The sequence below is a fragment of the Aphelocoma coerulescens genome, chromosome 4 (assembly GCF_041296385.1).
Source record: "Aphelocoma coerulescens isolate FSJ_1873_10779 chromosome 4, UR_Acoe_1.0, whole genome shotgun sequence".
Lineage (NCBI taxonomy): Eukaryota > Metazoa > Chordata > Aves > Passeriformes > Corvidae > Aphelocoma > Aphelocoma coerulescens.
This window is the reverse complement of record NC_091017.1, coordinates 24,756,094-24,766,577: the sequence shown is the minus strand read 5'-3', so window position 1 is coordinate 24,766,577 and position 10,484 is coordinate 24,756,094. Positions and strand designations below refer to the sequence as shown.

Genomic DNA, 10,484 nt, shown 5'->3' with positions numbered 1-10,484 from the left:
AAATGAATTAAGTATTGATTTATGAAATTGTATTTATGGAGCTGCTAGTAAAGCATTTGATTAGATTCTTGCCTTGTAAAGGCAAATATACTCAATTTTAGCCAAGAACCTTCTTGGTCTACTTTCTCTTACTTTATCTAAGGTAGATGACAGCCTGAAAGCATAAATAAATAAATAAATAAATAAATAAATAAATAATTAAATAAAATGGGGGGATTGTTTTTAGATATGTAATTACTTATCTGTTAGAGCTAGATATCACTAGATAGTAGAAACAAATTCTTGTTGTGTTCAGGTTTAACACCTCAAATCTGATTCTTCCACCTGAATTCATACAGGATGTAATTTTGGACTTGAATGCTAACTGCTTTTACATCCCCAAGTCCTTCAGCTCATGTTTCACTCAATAGTTTCTACTGTTTCATCATATTAACAACAATATTAATAACCATCCTTTTCATCTTCAGTATTAAAGTTGTATTTTCATGTCAAATTATCTTATTTCATTGAAGAATTAAGATTTACAGTTAATTATGTAACAGGGGTCTTAATTTTTTATTGTTTCTACAGGTTTTATTTTTATAGATATTTGGACATAGTAAACTGAGTCAAATCCTCAGCAAATGCAAACTGCTATGGGTCCAGGGAAGCTATGAAGTTGAATCTATTTAAACCACTTAAATATCTGGCCTTTATTTCTGCATTTTAACATCACTGACTTCACTAATCTACATGAGCTAAGAAACACACAGACACAAAGCTGATGTGCTTCAACAGAATCATTCTCAAGAATTATATACATGCAGCTGTGGCTCTGAATCCAGCCCTGTCCCTGCTTCTATTTGAAATCTCAGGATTTTCTATCTTTGGTATAATCTACCAGACTAGCCAGAAAAAAGCATGAGGAAGAGCCTAACAAACAAATAATAATTAAAAAAAACCAAAAACCACACAAAGAACCAGTATTAAATAAATCCCAAAATAATAATTTATTTTAAGGGACTCTCTGCTTATTTTGGCAGCCATATCCATTAGCATTTGGGGATGAGGAATTTAAGTTTCAACGGATGCCCTGAAAAGCAAGACCAAGGGATTATTTGAATTTGAAGTACAGCAACAGGACATGGTTGTACTAAATAGTCATCAAAGTGACTTATTACAAAGCGAGATACAAGGTACAAATACCCTCAGAGTGTTACAACAGAGATATCAAAGAACCACTTATCTTGGTGTCATGGATATCTCCCTAGACCACCCTCAACAGCTCTTCTAAGCACACCTCCAGACTTAAAATGGACCAGTGTCAGGCAGCATCCCCCTTCATCTGGGTGCAAAGTCATTCATAGTCTGTATTCATGCTGTAGTTAATCCCTTTACACACATATGCATCATTTGTCCTCTGAGTTATGTGGTATGTCTGGCCTAGCTGACATCAGAACAGGCCTCCAATGCAAGCCTATAATCCAGGTAGTACCACTCCCTTAATTCCAAAAGCAGTTCAAAGGATTAAAGGTAAATGATTACCTTCGTGGGGCCCAAGAGGCAGGACAAATTCATTTCACTTCTGATGCCTGAAACCAGAACTGACATGAGTGATCTGATACAATTCATACATTGTATTATAACTGCGTGATAAAGTAATACCCACATACAGGTAGGGTGTCTGGAGAAATGCACCTGCAGCATGCTCTGACCATGAAACAGAGTTTTTGGAGGTTTGGTCATATGATGAATCTTACCATGGTTCTTTATGATCCCATCAAATAGAGAAAGCAGGATCATGTTTGTATTGCATCTGTATAACTCATTTTATACCAGCTTTATTAATACTGTGGTACCATGCCTTCTCTTTTTTTTTGCTGTTACCTAATAATACCAGTTTCCATAATCATAAATTCAAAACAGCAAACCATTTCTAAACTTTTAGAAAACAAATGCAGAGAACCAGGCACAAAGCCTAGCACTAATTTTTTCCAAATATTTCTTGCCTACGTTTTCAGAGAACCCAGCTAAAAGAATGCACCTCAATTTACAATTCAAGACCAGATTTGATCACGTAAGTTTAAAAATGGAGACTATTAAATTACGGTGTGCACAAATGTGTGTATTACAGTGTGTACAAAACATGCAATCCCTTGGCAGGTTTCCAGCACAGACCTTGATGCCACTTTTTGGAAGCCTGCTGTGTGCATGTTTCAGAGCCCAGGAGACAGCTGTGAATGCGCATCCACTGCCACCTATGGAGTCACCTGCTGTGCTTTATCCCAAAATAAAACATCCTGCGGCATCCTACCAGGGAGCATCATCACTGATGTGTAGGCAGCACTTGCCTGATTGCCTGTCACCATTTATAGTGCTCTGTTTTTCTCTTCAGATGGGAGAAAATCTTGGAGCAGTTTTGGTGGTACAGGACAAGGCACAGGAGTGAGACCGTCCCTCCAGAGCCATCTCTGCTGGTTACTGAATAGACACCTGAAGGCAACATCATATGGATGATTCTGACCTGCAGTAGATTGCTACTTGCAAACCATTTTATGCTGTTATTCATCTCCTGAGCCATCTGGCCCCTGTTTCTGGATACCTGCAGATGGATTAATAAACCAATCTAATAGAGCTGTACATATTAAATATACAGGAGAAGCAGCTGTTTGGTGTTTGTTGTGAGCTTTCTATTTTTCCCTAATGTTTCAGCCATTGTAATTTAAAGTTCTAAGCCAGTTCCTTCAAGGAAAGGAACAGTTTTTTTTCCTCATTTACTCACAACACAAAATAAATTTATCTCTCATAAAAGAAGCCTGTCATTGAAAAGCAAGTTATAATCAGCATAAATATAATTTTCTCCTCAGAGTAGAAAATTTAGGTTCAGCCTTTGAACAGCATTGTCAGTTCATCTTATTATAATATACCCCCCTGACAGCTCTCATATTAATTGCAGCACATTGCCTGCAGTGTGTTCACTTGGTTGTTTGTTTACTCTTAACTAAGAATGACTTTCAGAAAACTTTACTTCCTTGCACATACAAGGGAGGTTAGAGGGAAACAAAACCTATCTTAAAAGACCTCAAACTGTAGATTATTCATTTTAATAATTCAACTAGTGCTCTTTGGGATAGTGCTCATAAATTTCTCAAAGTGGGCCTATAGATGTTGTTATATGAAACAACAGACAAGAAATATGTCTGTACACAAATAATGAGAATAGTAACATTTTTTTTTCTACCATTAAAAAACAAAATAATATCCTTAGGGTGCCTCTGAGAAATATCTGAGGAAAAAAAAAAATGGAAAAGGAAACAAACCAGCACACCACATAGCCCCTCACGAAGCCAGGGTTTTTTCAGCTTGATTAAATGGCTGTTTCAACTTTCCTCACCTGGTAGCTACTGATCTAATTATACCAGCATTCAAAAGACAATTTAAAGAATAAGAGAAAAGTGCAGATGTGGGATCAAAAAAATAAAAAAAGAAGAGAATGGATAACACCAGCAATTAAAGGCTACAGAGCTGAAACCCAAGTATGTTAGTTGTGGTAATTCAGGGTCGTGGGGTGGGAAATAAAAACTATCTGTGGCAAAAAAAACCCCAACAAACAAACAAACAAACAAACAAACAAACAAACCAACCTTACTCCACCCCAAACAAAAGCTAAAATGCTACCTGAGGCAGGGAGTAGGAGTTTGAAGGTATTTAAATAAAAAAATTCTTCCCCCCCCCCCCCATGTAAGGTCAGCTGCACTTCTCAAAGATCACAGAACATGAACTTGCAGTTTTAAAAACTTGCAGAAGTGTCTCTACTGGGCCTATACAAAAATAAAAAAAAAACCCTAAACTACTCAGATTAGACAACTTTATTTTTGACTAAAGCCCATGAAAGGTCATAAGGAACTCGTAGATGAGTTATGGAGTAAATAGCAATAATTCTACATATCCAAGGATATGCAGAGTGGTTATCAAGACCACTACTGCTCAGGCTTTGAACATTCCCTACAAAATTTTCAGGGTGAAAACCAACAGCTGTCTCCAGAGCCACAAGTATAACACAGACCTCCTTTTTGCTCCCTGTATCTCAGTTCTGAATTCCTTCATCTCTTTTTCAAGCACATTAAAGTTAAATTAATCAGAACTCCACACTGTGATCATCAGAAGCATCATACAGAGAAGATTATGGAGGTTCAGCACAATCCCCTTTGACTTCAGATGCTGCAGTGCATAACAGGAAACCCTGTTACCTGGCCACCACTCCATGTTCCTCCGAAAACATGTGCCAGCCTAATTAGTGAGTTTTCTAAACACCTTTTTATTCCTCCTTCTTCCCCAGCATGTATTGGTGTTCCTCAGAATGATGTGCTCAATGTGGTTCCCATTATTCATGTATATTTTACCTTCTGTGTCTAGTGAGTTCAAATTGCTACAAACCATCCTCATAACTGGTCAGATTTATGCCCAGCCAAGCCTCATCTCCATCTGTTTCAGTGACTGCACTTAAGAGGGTCAAGTTGGATGTGAGTCATTATCCCAGAGGTGGAAAACCAAGGCTTTACACACTAAATCTATAGTTATCTTTGTCTCAACGCAGTGGACAAAAGGATACAAGCCAGAGAACAGTAAAAATTCTTCACTAGAGGTAAGTAGGAGCCTATTTGGCAGGTGAACTGCACTTTTGACATCTGTCAGTAATATACATGGCCATCTAGTGAAATGAGCTTACATTTTTCTCAGAGAAAGCATTTCAAACTCACTTCTGAAGTACAAGGATGAAGTGAAAAAGTAAAACCTGTAGCATAGTTTGTTGGCATATTAAAGAGATATGAGTGACATAAACGACTGCCTCTCTTCTCAGAGACAGGTACAAGGATGCACTTTTAACTGAACCATAAAGTTGCTACAGATTTTTTTTTCCTCAGTCTAAACCATTGTAGAACAGTCTGCCCAGTTCTGGGGAAAAAAGAGGCAGAGAAGCAGTTATGGATGAATACTGACAGGAGAGTACCCTCTACTGCATGCAGACATGCCTCCCTTACTGCATGAAACAGGCCCTTAAGCACTTCTTGGTAATGAAATATGGATTTTTTGTTTCCCAGTCAGGGCAGAAAAGCATTATTGCCTCTAAATTTTAGGGAGAAGTTGTGGGGCTGTTGTAGGTAACGTGATTTGTTCAGGCTCATCAACCAACCATGGGCTGAACCTCAGAGAGGAGGAGGATGCTCCTTCTCTCCCAGGCTACTGCACACAGGCTTCTCCATCACAGCTGCCCCAGTCAACAAGTGTTCTTCAAAAAGAGAAAAGTGAGAGGCCAAAAGGCCACTGGACAAAGACATCAATTGCTTTTCAGCTGTCACAACTAGAGAACTATTTGGTTTCATGTTCTTTTTTTCCATGCAAGTATGACTTACATGCACTGGCACCCATTAATGGCAATTAGGTTAAGTCAATTTGTTATCCAGGTAATATTTCAGTAACAATGTCTTAAAAATGAAAATGCATCTTGCTACTCCAGTGCAACTTTGGAAACCAGCCTGAACTGACTTGCTCCTCCCCAGCAGTGCTGCTAGAGGTGGATGTAAACACTGCAGAGCAAGGTACAAATTACCTTTCTATTCTTAGTGATGCAGGGAATATGAGAAATTTGCAGTGTTTCCAAGGTTATGCCAGAAAATTAGGAGCAGTCAGTGCTAGGATCGGGCACATTGAGCAAGTGCCTCCTTTATGTGGCACATTACCGTAGTATTTAACATTTGATTAAAGTGGATACAATCAGTATTCCCTGGATCAGTTTTCCTTTCTACTGGACATTGCATATCATCCATTGCTGTTAAATATTTCAAGAAAGATAAGCAGCATAATTAAACATCATATTGCTAGTGAAATATTGTTGGGGCCCTCCCCCCTGCCATGTGGTCCTGGGAGAGGGGCCCTGGACAGGAGGCATGGGGTTTCCCTGCCCCTGGTCAACCTCAGTCCCCATTCGTTGTTTTGTGTTCCCCTGCGTGGGCAAGGACCCTCGGGTCCCGTGATTGAGCAGTTCCTCGGCAGATCCCGGCCATGTGGCTGGAGAAATAAACATCTCTGAAACATCTACCAAGAATGAGTCCATATATATTTCTTTCCACGGGCCTCGTTGTCTGATACGCGTGTTGCAGAACCCCACTGTAACACATGGTGAGGAACTGCGAGCAGAACAACCCCCGATCCCTAAGGACAGCGACTGATTTGTGAGTAAACTCCGGATTTCTCTTCTTGTTTTTGTTTTGTTGTTCCATATCTAAACTATGGAGGAACTGTGGAAAGACTTTTGGCTCTCAGAGCCACATATGGACATTTATCTTAAACTTGAAAAGATTCTTGAACAACGATTTGTAAATTTTAGCTTAATTCAAGCTCAAAAGGAACTGAAACACTTCCTGGCATGGTTGTTTAAGAACTTTTTCTACATTTCTTGGGATTTAATTCTTACCAAAGACTTTTGGAAGACTGTTTGGACACAGTTAATTTCTGAGTCAAAATATATGCTGATGGAAGAATATTTTCGTGAATATTATTTAATAACCGAGACTGTTGAGCAATGTCAGCTGTGTCCTGGTGAAGAGAAGCCTGGCTCAGGGACCGTGCGACCCCAGCCACGTGGACCGAGCGCTCTGCGAGCAGCAGCGAGACGGTTCCCGTGCGCGGGCGGAGCCACGCGAGCCGCAGTGTCGGCGGCAGAGTGAGGCGCAGCGGGAGAGGCGCGACCCGGTGGTGCCCACCCGGCCCCGCGCAGCGCGTGGTGGAGCGAGCCCTGTGAGAGGGGCGGCACGCGGGCAGCGGTGGAGCAGAGCCGTGCCCAGCCAAAACGCGCGCTGGAGCAGGGTGTGGGGGGACCACTGCTTGGAGGCCCGGCTGAGACGTGGGTGCAGCCCTAGGCAGGGGCAGCACAGCTGAGAGCAGAGGCAGCTGCGCACAGGGAGCTGAACGGCCCCGAATGCGACCCCGGGAAGAGCGCGCAGGCACGAGCAGCCCCGATGGCCCCGGCAGCCCTGGCAGTTCCAACACGGGAGCGAGTGAAAGCAAAAACGCAGCGAGACAGAAAACAGCAGCCACTCGGAAAAAGGAAAAAATCATCATAGCTAAGGTTTTAGGAATAGCAAAATGGTATAATGTTAAACAAAATTGTGGTTTTATAACGAGATGTGACAACCAAGAAGACATATTCATTCCTAGAACTGCTATTAAAAAGAATAATCCTGAAAAATATATCCCAAGCTTACGAAATGGAGTAATAGTAGAGTTTAAAATAATCCAAGGAAGGAAAGGTTTACAAGCAGCGAGGTCACTGGGCCTGATGGTGTTTCTGTAAAAGGCAGTATATATGCTAAAAATCGTAGTCATGTTAGACAATATCCCCAATACAATCAGCCCCTACAGTCTCCCTTTCCTAATCCCATCTTTCCCTTTTACCCTATATCCTATTACCTCAGTGTTATTCCCAATCCGTTTATTCACCCATGGTTTCCCTCCCAAAACCATGCCTTTGCCAATTGTTTCCAATGCCGAGTGGGGGATGACAAGGGAGAGAGAAAGAAATTAACTATTGTTGTTTAAAGTTCCAAGAGGTACAAATGGAAGAAACCCTCTCCTGCCTCAGTTTCCCCACAACACATGCTCAGAGAGTCCTGTCTCCCTTCTGTCAGCCTTAAGATGTTCCAGAGAATCTGTTTGGACATTTAAAGACTCAGGAGGGTGGCTTGTTTTGTTTTGAAACTGTTCTTGTTACGTTTATCCAGTTGTTTTCAATGTTAAGTTTTACATCTCTTTTATTAAAAATAAACGGGTGAAATGTTGGGCCCCTCCCCCTGCCATGGGGTCCTGGGAGAGGGGCCCTGGGGGACAGACACGGGGTTTCCCTGCCCCTGGTCAGCCTCGTTCCCCATTGGTTGTTTTGTGTTCCCCTGCCCAGGAAGGACCCTCTGGTCCCGTGACTGAGCAGTTTCCTTGGCATCCTCAGCCATGCGGCTGGGGAAATAAACATCTCTGAAAATATCTACCAAGAATTGGCCCATATATATTTCCTTTCCACGGGCCTCGTTGTCTGATACACGTGTTGCAGTATCCCCACTGTAACAAAATATAATTTGCATTTCTCTTAAGCTATGTCCTGCTATCAATTCAGTAACTGATTCAAATTTTCTGAAAACTGTAGATGTTTACCAAAACAGTTAATTTCCTGTTATTTTCATTCAACTACTTCAAATCACTTAAATGTGGAAGGCAAAGATCCCTCTCTCTCTTTTCTCTTCAGGAAATCCCCAAGAAACCTAAAGATAGTAACTTTGCTATGATCACACTCTTCCAAGTTGAAGGAAATCTTGGAATATAAGGAAGTAGCTTAGTTTGAAGGTTATGAACTAATTATTTTTTCTTTTTGGGATCCTGACTTAGAAAGTCCCTCAAAGCCGTTGAAAGTCATGGCCAAAGCCAGTGTTACAGTAACTGAGAGACACTAGAGTTTTTGAACTCCTTGCCAGAAGCAAATATCAATTTTGAAATCTGGATTGTTACTAAGGGACTGTCTCCCACAGAACCATATGTTTCACAGCACTTGCATTTCTGCTGATAACTTAAGGTTTTTTGCCCCTTTTTCTCCATGAAGGGTTGAGCACTGCAGAGCAGAAGCACAGATGCAAGTCCCTTTCACATGCTCCAATTTCAGCCTGGGAATTCTGTATCAGGTCTGTGTAATGAGGAGTCTGGCTTTGAGTCACAGTCTGAATATTACAAAACTCTCTGGAGAAAAGTTATTGCCTCTGACCCTGAAACCTAACCTTCACCAGATCCGTGTCATGTGAAATACAATCAACAAAAACCAGCATAGCATATTCTGAGTAATCATGAACCTCAAATTAACAGCTTGCCTGTACTAATTTTCATTGTTCTCCTTCACAAGATAAAATGTAAGCAGTCAATGCAATCTTATCCTGCCCTTAGATGTGCTGAATTTCTCTTCTATGAGTAAAATTTTCAAAAAACACACTTTGGTTTTTTGGTGAAACAGGTATAATAAATACCACCTCTGTAGCACAGTCCACTCCAATTGACATGATTTTAGCAAAACCAAGTTGTTTATCCTCACTCCTGTGCTTAATGTTAGTGATGTATTTGTCATAGTTCTGATAATATTGATAGGAAAAAAATCTGTTAACATTTAAAATTGATTTTAAAAGAAGGCTCAAACACCTCTCAAAATTTGAGGTAACAGGGAGTTGCACTGGATTTAGGCATTCTTTCTCATGCACAGCACTAAAGTTAATATTCAATGGTTTTCTTTGTTAACACTTTCAGATGCATGGCAGAAAAGTACATTAAGTATGAGCAGTGCATTTTCTTTATCATTGAGCAAATAGAGGCCAATATATGGGCCTAAGGTCACTTAGACCTGCGTTCAAAGTGTTACACAGCTCTGTTATGCCATAATCCATCAGTTACCTTCCTCTGAAGCAGCATTTTCTACTTCAAGTTCCATAATGTTCTTGCACTAAAAGTCACTCACAGTTAGCATCGCAGCTAAAGAGGTACCTGCCTATTTCTTTGCTAGTTTGTTTCATGACAGGAAAGGCCACCTATTACAGAAAAAGTAAATCCTGAAATATATACAGTGAGCTTATTTTTGTGTCTTATATGTGATATGTTATCAGTGAACATCTCGGAAGAGGCTTCTTTCCCTCATCAGTCATCTTGGAAATGAAACACAGCGAGAAGGACAGATGGTTGTGTGTGTGTATATCTGCATTTTTGTTAGAGGAAAGTCTGTGGGGGTTAATGGATAGCAAAGGAGTGGAAAGGGAAAGGACATGGCTTGTCTCCCGGTCTTTGATTCGAGCCTTGTTCATCCAATGGATCAGTGGCCCCCAGCAAGCAGCCGCAGGCAGCACTGCCTGGCAGCACACGCTCTGCAGGCGCCAGCTCAGCGGGGCTGCTGAGCCACTTGCCTTTTTCTGGTCACTCACCCCATGGGCTGAACACCTACTGTCACTCATTCCCTTTCCTCTCATTTAAATAAGTGTTTTTGTTACAGATACAAGCATAATTATAAATAAATATTCTCTCTCACAGGCACATTCACACAGGGAAGGAAACCAGCAGGACTGTACTCATGCTCAATGGAAGTCTGCTTACTTCAAAGCGTTAGTGCCATAGACACACACAGGTAAAAGGGGCCTATCCATCTTTGGCAAGTTCATTCAGGTGAACAAAAAAATACCAGTCTAAAATAGAGATCTTCCATAACTCTCTTGCAATTTATCATTGTCTGATCAGCCACAGTGGCAAGGAGAAACAAAACAATATTTGGGATGAACTGGAGAATATACCTCCCCAATCTGTTTGTGCTTTGAGAGAGAATTACTAAACTAACCAGAAGCAGCTGCTTTTCAAAGTCACATTCACTTTGGATTCAGTAAAGTTACAGAAATTATACATGCAAAACACAACTTATCCTAGAGATACTCTGA

General features: G+C 40.8%; 1 long non-coding RNA gene across 1 annotated transcript in view; it reads right to left on the bottom strand.

Annotated features, from left to right (window-relative positions):
* Window positions 1-996: 996 nt before the first annotated feature.
* The window catches only part of LOC138109524 (uncharacterized), a 37,150-nt gene continuing 27,662 nt past the window's right edge, over window positions 997-10,484 (bottom strand). The window contains exons 4-5 of the long non-coding RNA XR_011150539.1: window positions 1,525-1,571; window positions 997-1,072 (exon numbers count right to left, since the gene is read on the bottom strand). This is a non-coding gene — a long non-coding RNA (uncharacterized lncRNA). The remainder of the gene's footprint in view (window positions 1,073-1,524; window positions 1,572-10,484) is intronic.